Raw genomic sequence first — 9,885 nt, 5'->3', positions numbered from 1 at the left:
GAATTCCGACATGTGCTAGTGCTATGTCCTTTCCAAGCCTGCTCATTGTCTGGAGCCCCCAGTTTCTTGCCTGCCCTGGGTGGGGATGGATGGGGCCATGTCAGGAGTGTCGTGGCTGGGCTTCCTGCCTCCGCCTCTCCCCAAAACCCCACTGGCAGGCAGTGTACCCACAGGGACGTGCTGTGGCCCTGGGCAGGCTGGGTTTTCACTGGGGCTGCTGCTGCTCCAAATGGGAGCTTGGAGTACTCAGTGTTCTTCCTGGGAGGACGGCAGGTCGAGTAGAAAATGTCCAGCACAGGCCTTTCCTTCTCAGGGCGCAAGCCCTGTTTCTTCCTACAGCTCACCTTCTTGGGGTTAATAATTGATAGTGCTAAAATTAAGGCATGAAGGTGGAATTTGAGCTGTGATAAATACAGTGACTCCATTAAAGTGGCATTACAGGGGTTGTGCGTGAAATCAGAACTACAGAAATGCAGACCCATGCCAACAGCCCCCTATTTATTGCCTATGTTGAAAAGCTGACCATGGACCACTTTAATATTTGAAGAACTGAATATTTTGAAGAACTCCAAATATTGCAGATGAGGTACAGGGGTTAAGGTTCATGGAAGGAGGGTGAGTGAGCTGGTCAGGGATCACCCTTCCTTTTTGTCACATAATTCATCCTTAAACATGAGCATAAAGAAATTGTCTAATGATAAGAAGAGGAATCATTCACTAAAATATTTGTCTGAAACAGATGGCTCGGGTGACTCAGATAAAATACTCCCCCCTGCTACAATCTAGCTGAAAATCAACTGTGGTTTGCCATTTAGAGAAAGATGACACACTGCAGTGATAAGCCTGTCTAGGAAAAATGGAGGAAAAAAGAGGGCTCCGAGGTTTCCTTTACAAAGGCTTACCTGTCCCACTGCTCTTCCCACGTCCAGCAGTGGTTCAGTGAGGGGGTGTGCATGGATTGGGGACTACTCAGGAACTGATTTGTTACCCACTGTGTGCCAGGGTGGAGTTACACTATTTACAAGCTCCCAGAGCACAGGAAAAAAAAAAAAAGCCCAGGGGTTTGCATAAATACCTTATACCTTCAGCTCTTTGCTTTCAGACACTTATTTGGCAATGCCATTTTTTTTTTTCTTTCTGGGGGAAATTACACTATGGGGAATTAATTATTTTGAATACAGCAGGCTTGTGACACTGTAACAGCTTAATTTTGAAAGAATATAGCCAGTTATACAAATATGATGTTTAAAAAGAGGAAGACAAAGCATACAGTTTTGATTCTACATATACCTCAACTTTTGGCAAACCACTGTCACCACAGCTGCTGCAGGGTGAGCGGCAGGCAGAAGAACATGTCTTCCTCTGCCAAATACCAAGCCTGGTGTGCCCCAGTTCTCTGTTTCTACCTTTGCAAGTTCTTTCCTTTTGTTGTTTCTGGCTACTGGCCAGCCAGGGCTTGTGTTTGCTCCTCTCCTCTGTCCACCCTTACAAATACCTGCCACCCTGCTCCTGCCTGCTGAGACTTCATGCTTTCACACCTCTTAGAAAATGTGGTTTTGGCCCTTGAAATAGCTGCTTGGGCTGTGGAGTTTGTTTTCTCAGTTTCTGCTGAAGGTTTCCCTTTGCTGCCTAAGGGGCTTCTCAGTCTTTAATTGAAGGCATGGAAGGACTGGGCTTTTAATAAAGCTTATTAATAAAGCCTGCCAACTATTGGAGTAAAGCAAACATTCAGTGAAAAAAGCAAAGGTCTGATTAATTACCTCTTTGTTCATTTTCCAAGCTGAAGTACCATTGCTGGTTACAAAATAAGGCTGCCCTTGCCTGTATTCACGCTGTATAGTGTGCTCACCATGCCTATATGCTATAACACACATCTGTATGTGTATTTATGGCTGTCTGTACGTACATGTGTGTAATAACTTACCTTAACACCATGCTACAGTGGCAGACGCCCCTCTGTATATCCTTGCACTGGGGTAATTGCCGATCACCATATGATTAAGCAGGAACGAGTACTGGGCCCCCTATATCCATGCAGTCGCAGCTGCCGTAGGGGCCACAGCAACACCAACGTGCAGTTAAAGGAAAATAAAGCAGAAAGGCAGCCTCTGGTCCCACCAGCGCTGGTGGTGGTGCCGCGGCAGCCCCACAGCAGTGCTAGCATCCCATCTGTCCTACCCAGCGTGGCTTCCCCTTCCGTAAGCTGTTTATCGCTGCTCCGAGCATCATGAAAACCATGGCATGGGGAGAGGGCTAGGAGGCAACATTAACAGGGCCCCCAACGTGTTTTTTTCCTTCTGTTTTATCCTAGTAATGGCATTTCTTAAGGGATGAAAACAGATGGCACTGCATTTCATGCACCTCAGCTCCTCGGGGAGTAAACAGGGCTTATTTCAGTATGTTTGTTACAGTGCTGCATGGGGGGGGGAAATAATCTTATAATAATATTAATTACTTTTTAATTTGTCAGTAGCACAACAGCAGGGAAAGTGCCACCAGCACCCTACACTAGGGAATGAAGACTGAAGTTTTCCTACACCACAGTCCTCTGTAGGCTGCTTGTTCTTGCCTGGTGTGTGCATATCTGGGCTTACACAGCACCTATAAGGCTTCAATGTCATTTTTTCTGTTGTGTAAAAAAACCAAAAGATATACTTCAAGAAAAATAGAAATTTCCTTGCGCTAACCTTCCCATCCCAGCCTCGAAGTGCATGTTTGGCAATATTATAAGGTTTCACTTTAAAGACCTGTGTATTTACTGAAACAGCCTGTCCAAAAGCCAGTTTTCCTTTTAATCGCAAGTTGAGAGGTTAAAATACATGAGTCTTTTTAAGCAGTTTTTTTAACAGCTTATTTAAATCAGCTGCATTTAAATTCCTGCTCTATTTTTCTGCTCCCTTGAAGAAAAGTTGGTATTTCAAAAGCTCAGGGCTTCAGTTCAAGTGATTCACGCAGCTGCAGATACTGTAAGAATCAAAACAAAGCATGGATCCAAGAACCACGCTCACTTAGAGAGAATTAAGCCACTAAAAACATTTTTTTAATTGGCCTTTGTGAATAATCATGACTTATTTCCCCAATTGCTCTCTTTTAGCTCTGTTTTAGCAGATGTAATGCCAGTTTGAAGAGAATTATCCTCAAAGACAAACAGCATCTGGAGGCAAAACAGGCCTCGCTCTCAGAAACAGAAACACATGGGCTGGTCATTAAAATGTAATGTTGTCCACACGACTCCTTGCAGTCGGATGGCTGTGTGTTTTTTGACGCAGGATATACACATGTTTTCAGAGGTATTGCCAGGGAATGGCAGTGTTTTGGTTCTGTTTTTGCAAGTCCCACAGTGTGCGCCCAAAAAGGAGCTGCTGCAAACCAAAGCGATAGTTGGGTGCAGTTGCTCCTCATGGGAATGGTCTTACCTGCTCCCATCAGAATGGACGAGCCTTTAAGAAAAGCACTGCCAACAGAAAGACTCATGCTTCAATTAAGTGTGGCCATTCCTCTTTTGGGACACTCAGCTGGTGGCTGTCCTGGGGGTGGCGATCACCCGGCCTGGCCTTGTCCTAACCAAAGGTACTCATTTAAGTCTCAGCTATGAACATCAGAGACAAACTTGCCCAAGGGCAACTCTTTTCCATCTTAAAACGTCTTTCCTCATGGGCATGCTTTTTATCTTCCTCTCCCTCTTTTTTTTTGGCCATTGAGTGTCCCTAGGTGAGGGGCTGACCCTCAGATGTTCAGCTGCTAGGTGAGTAATGTGGGACAAGTAAGGCAGTCCTCTCCGCCTCCATCTGATGTAATCTGCAGGAAGGGCAAGAGCTGTTCTCTGTGAAAGGAGGGTGTGGATCACTCCAGGCATCACACAGGCGGTGTGACATCAGGAATAGTTAGACACTAAGCGCGGCTACAACTTAGGAAGAGGTTAAACACTTGCACTACACTCAGTCTTGATAACCAGTATTTGTTTTCCAAAGAAGAAACAGAACTAGAGGAAATACAAAGAGCATGTAATCCTCAGTACCACAAACCTCGAGTTTTCAAAAACATCTCAGATTGGAATTAAAAATAATTAAAAAAAAAGCAGACAAAAAAATGGGTGCAGGTTATTTTATTTTGCAGATTTTTCAGCATTCAATTTTCCCAGACCTGGTAACCGTGGCTGCAGACCCGTGGCTGTTACTGCTGCTCTAGAAGGAGCACAACTGCAATTCCATGCAACCACAGAATCAGCACGCCCTTGGTGTATCTGACAGGAGGATAAGCAGCATGGATATCCGCCAGTCTCCTCACTGACTCTTCAGAAAACACACACTTCCCAAATCAGACAGGTTAATATTTTAAAGTTGGACAAATCTTTAAAATTTTACTTCCTGGAGGTGCTGCTTCATTAACCTCGCAAAGGGCTGCAGAGGAAGTAAGAAGTAAAGACGTATCATCGCCTCACTTTTGCCATCGATTTGAGTCCTCTGTGTTCTGCAAATGGGAATAGGTTTGTGCCTAGAGCACTGGAAAGAACTACAGGTCCCCAGGCTGAAAACTTACATTGACTATTTCTTACCGTAGCCATCAAACATCTGCCATGCTCAATCCTAAGAGCATTTATGTTTTTTGATTTATTTGCCTTTACACGAAAATGAAAGTAATCTTTCGTTTTTGTTTGCATAGGCAATTTTTAATAGACTGCTTCAGTTTATTCATGCATTGCCAGAAGCGTTACTAAAGGAGAAAGACATGCTATTAAATCACAAGCAAATGAAATCTGGTACTTGTGCAGCGTTGTAAGACCCTGGGTTGCTTTAATCAGTATTTTGGAAGAATACACTTCACAGAATCTGGTCAGCTTGGCTGAGTAATGAGAAGAGGATCAGTGCTGGCAGCTTGTGCCACGTGAACAGCCTCTGTGGACCTGAGGGCTCCAGCAGGAGCTGTGCTGGGTGAGGGTTAAAAATAATGGGATGAAATCTAAAAAAGGAACTTGATCTGCCAGCCACCATTCAAAGACTTGTGGCCATATGCATGAACTTCCAAAGGAAATAATAAAAACATACCCTCTTGAGCCATTTTTACACGTGCCTTTTACACGCCACAGCTCCCGGAGCACTCAGTCAGCCTGGGTTTCTGAACTCAGGTGCCTGGGGACGAGCACTGGTCTCTTACCATGCGCATGGTATGGCAGCAGTGTCTTTAAAAGAGCTGTCTTAGTCTCCCACTGTTTTTGTTTGTGCATTTTGGGTGCCCTGATTATATACTAGAGATGCCAGAACGTTGCTTTGGCATAATCAGACCATGGGAAGCATAGGCCCATAAAATAGGCGGACTATTAATGCTGTAGTAAACAGACAAACCACTTTATGTAGGCCACCATTATACTTCTCTAAGATCACCCTTGTGTGAGGTATGAGGAGATTGAGCAATCTCCATGAAAGTGGTGATGGAAGCAAAGCTCTGCTCACTGCCATGCACCGCCCGCCAAGTGCCACTGTGGTGAAAGCACTCGGCCAACTCTCACCTTCATTCACTGGCAGAATGGTTTCTTGCTTCCTTTGGGGTCACCAGAACACCTTCAGGAATCTGACAGGTTAAGAGGTCGTCTCAGAGATGTCTCCAGACTTTCAGCTACTGAAAGGTATGTAACCTGTAGAGCTTTCAATTGTCATCTGCTCTTTGACACTGAGGAAACTTAAGCACCAAAGTTCAGACTCCAATAAGATACAAATTTTGCCTAGATACTGTATTGGGTTTACATGGCAAGATTTTGGTAGCAGGGGGGGGAACAGAGGTGGCTTCTGTGAAAAAGAGTCCAGAAGCTGCCACATGTCAGGGCAGAGACAGCTCCATCTGGCTCCGAAAGGGACCTGCTGCTGGCCAGAGCTGAGGCAGGGAGCAATGCTGGGTGGGCCTGCAGGACAGCGGATATAAGGAAGGGGAAGAAAACTGCTGTGCAACAGCAAGTGGGAGAGAGGAATGAGAAAATGAGAGAAGCAGCCCTGCACACCCCAAGGTCAGTGCAGCAGGAGGGCAGGAGGTGCTCCAGGCAGGCAGCAGCAGTTCCCCTGTGGCCTGTGGAGAGGCCCCTGGTGGAGCAGGCTGTCCCCCTGCAGCCCATGGGTCCCACACGGAGCAGATCTCCAAGCTGCAGACCCCCGTGGAGGAGCCCCCGGTGGAGCAGGTGGATGTGGCCTGGAGGAGGCTGCGGCCCATGGAGAGCCCCCGCAGGAGCAGGCCCCGGGCCGGAGCTGCAGCCCGTGGAGAGGAGCCCACGCAGGAGCAGGGGTCTGGGGGGAGCTGCTGCCTGTGGGGGACCCGTGCTGGAGCAGTCTGCTCCTGGGGGATGGACCCCGCGGTATGGAGCCATGTGGGAGCAGTTCTGGAAGAGCTGCTGCCTGTGGGCAGCCCCCGCAGGCTCAGTTCAGGAAGGACGGCAACCCATGCAGGAAGCACTCCTTCATGGGAGGAAAACATGAGGATGAAGGAGCGCTTGAGATAAAGTTTCATGGATTGTCCACATCACCCATGCCCTGTGCTGCTCAGGGGGAGGAAGTCAAAGGACCAGGAGTAAAGCTGAGCCTGGAAAGAGTGAGGTGAGTGTGGGGGTATGGGGAGGGGGCAAGGTGTTTTTATCTTTGTTTTTAGTTCTCACTATCCTACTCTGTTATTAATTGGCAATAAATTGAATAAATCTTCCCCTAGCTGAGTCTGTTTTCCCTGTTATGGTAATTGATGAGCAATCTCCCCGTCGTTATCTCAGCCCACGAGCTGTTTCATCACATTTTCTCACTGTCTTGCTGAGGAGGGGGAGTGAGAGAGCGACGTGGTGGGCACTGTGTGCCCAGCTAAGTAAGGTCAACCCATTACAAATGTACAGCTTTTAAAATAAAGTCTGTGTATGTATCACAAAATAAAGTGATTGTCCCCTCCTCTTTCCCTGGGCAAAGCTACTCTTTTACCAGGTTCCTTTTCAGGTGTGTGAGATGGCCATGTTCAGGAATGGAAAGCTAATAGCATGCCTACAACTACATGTACATAAATTTGCTTTATTAAAAAAATGAAACGGTCACAGAGTGACTGGCCCAGTAAAGTTACCTAAAAAGTCCAGAAAATAACTCCCTTTCTGTTTGTTTTGTGCATCACTAAGCTCCAATCAAAGCCCAATGCATACCAGCTCCTTGTAGGAACCAGACCTCTTGACATCAGGAAATACTTCAGCAAGAGATTCCCAAGTCTTCACATCAGTGTGAAGACTTCTCACATCTTACACAAAGCCTTCAGATCTTGCAGTGTGGACATTCTCCTTTTCTTCACGGAGGCTTAACATTTCTGGGAATTCAGGTGAAGCACGAGCCTTGCAATGGCCTGCATTTCACTTGCAGTTTCACTCCCTGGGGAGGGAGATTTTGCAAATGAAGGAATTTATACCGAGATGTGACTTCAGAGCTTTCTAACAAAGCAAACAGTCTCATTCCTAGTCTCCGGGAGGGCTGAAACCGACCTGGGCTCAACAGGTGATCGCAAACAACTGAGGTAAGCATCAAGTCAGATGGGGGTTTCTCCTGCCTGCCAAAGGGCCCGAGTGTCCTGCTCAGGCACGTCTGCTGAACTTGCAGCTGTTAGCAGCACAGAACCACGCTAAAGGCAAGGGAAAGCCTGGCCCATACTTTGGTAAGCTACCACCAGTTGCAGCTGCTCCATGCTCATGTGAACCCCCTTGCCGGAACCCCCAAGCTCTACATGGGGAAGACGTACCCTACAGTTGAAGCCCTCCCCCCCATCCTCTTTGCCATCACTTGCTTTTTTCTTCCAGCCTTGTGAGCACCCAGTTTGATCTCTGCTGCTGACTTGGAACCAGATTTTGGCCTAGCAGATCCTACTGTATACAGAGTAGGTTATTTTGCTTTCCCAGTATAAGGCTGCAATCTAGAAGAAGAGCAGTTTCAGGCATTCACACACACTGATTCAAATGCATGTGGGTAAGAGGGCGTGTTGGCAAATAAAAGAGTAAGTTGGTAGATAAAAGAGTAGTGTCTTGTACCTTTTGGTGTGGGGCTTTTTTCTTGTGCAGCTTGTTTTGTTTGAGCATCTTTTTCCTCCTGGCGCTCTTGCGTGCATCATGCTATTAATTCACTTGCTGAGCCTGTCAAGAGCTCACAGGATCTCCAATGAAGTAGTTACACAAGTATTTGCTGTTAATTCAGCCAGCCCTGGGGGACAGGAACCACCCTCTCCCCCGTAGCCTTTATTGTGACTGGTGCAGTCATGACATGCACTATTGCTTTAATTGTACTTCCTCACTGATGTTGTAACCAGCTTCATGTCATGCTCAGCATGACATTTAGAGCTGTTTATGCTCTAATGTACTTTCATTGCAAATGCCAAAGGCAGTCTCGTAGTCCAGAATTACTCGGTGATTTTTTTTTTATTTACCGATCATCAATTGCTATTTGATATACAGAAAAAAGGGCAGCATAAAGGGCGATGTAACGCGGCTATAGTTGTATGAAGACATCAATGTTCTTAGACATGGTTGTAACTGCAGTGAGGTGTTACGTGCACAATGCACACCTTCCATCCTGCACCAAATAACCGGCTCTACCGCACATCCATCCACACTCATCCTCATCCTCTTCCTGAAAGCCAGGCTGGGGCTCTCCCTTCCCCATTTCCTTGAGGCAGTATCAGAGCAATGGGCAGGTCAGGCGTACTGTAGGGAAAAAGCAAGTCCCTTCTTGCACTACAGAGATTTTCTGCCTTCTTTCTCCTCTAAACCTTTTTTTATCCAAATTACTTAACATTGTTATGATAAATAGCAATATTCTGGCACTGTTTGGCTTTCTCACTCCTGTATAAAGTTCTGCATTGCCCAGTTCCTAGGTACATTCCCACCATAAAGGTCTGTACACCTTACAGGACATGTATTTTCACTTCATGTTTACTGCATTGCTTTCTCTTTTCCATGGAGCTCAAGCTGTAGCACTTGTCAGAGAAACATAAATCATCTTTTGTTTCAAGAGAAACCATCCTGACTAGTTATGCTCAAGGTTAAATAAAATTAAATGTAATGGATGGATCTTACAGATCCCTGTTCTTGTTACTGTCATCTTGGAACTCTTCACTGTTTGCTAATAACACAGTGAACATTCTGGGGAATCGCAGAGTGAATTTCTTCCCGCCCCCCTACCCTGTATGCTTAACTTATTAGAAAGCATGGCTTTCTTACACAGAAAAAAAAAACTACTTAAAAAAACCAGACACCCAAAATACAACCAAATGCTCTTGCTCTGAAAGCAATTCCTGCTGCATTTATGGAAGAAAAAAGGGAAGTTAAATTAATGTAACAGATAACAATTTAACCTTAAAACTCTGACCAAATAAAATTACCATAAAACTGACCCTGATGGAGAGGTTCTGGCAAATATTGTCTCCTTCATTTTTCATCTCTGGTTGCCATTCTAAGTTTAACCTGCACATACCTTTTGTGCAATATTAAAGGAAAAAACATTTACTAACTAGCTAGAGCAACGAGTTTCAAAACCTTTCATTATCTGCAAGCACATGAAGCGTGAATGCCAGATAAGCTTTGGTACTTCCTTAAACAGGACGTTCCTAGTTCAAGCCAAAAGCTTTGCAGACCTTACTCTGTGCGTTGCTGTGCCCGAGTGATATCACTGCGGTGTCTGAGGTAGCATGCGGACTTCACGTGACAGCAGTTTGTTCCTAAGTATGTCTACCTGATCAGGCCGTTAGACACAGAAGCTAGCACTATGTAGCCTTGCAATTCCCAATGAGTGCAAAAGCACTGCTGTTAGAGCTGGCTTGGAGAAGTTGCTCACTCTTCCAGGAAATCTGCAGTTCCTAAGCTCTTTAAAATACTTCTCTCATCAAATGCATATT

The sequence above is a fragment of the Anser anser genome (assembly GCF_964211835.1).
Source record: "Anser anser genome assembly, chromosome: 1".
Classification (NCBI taxonomy): Eukaryota; Metazoa; Chordata; class Aves; order Anseriformes; family Anatidae; genus Anser; species Anser anser.
Note: the sequence above shows the minus strand (reverse complement) of the source record.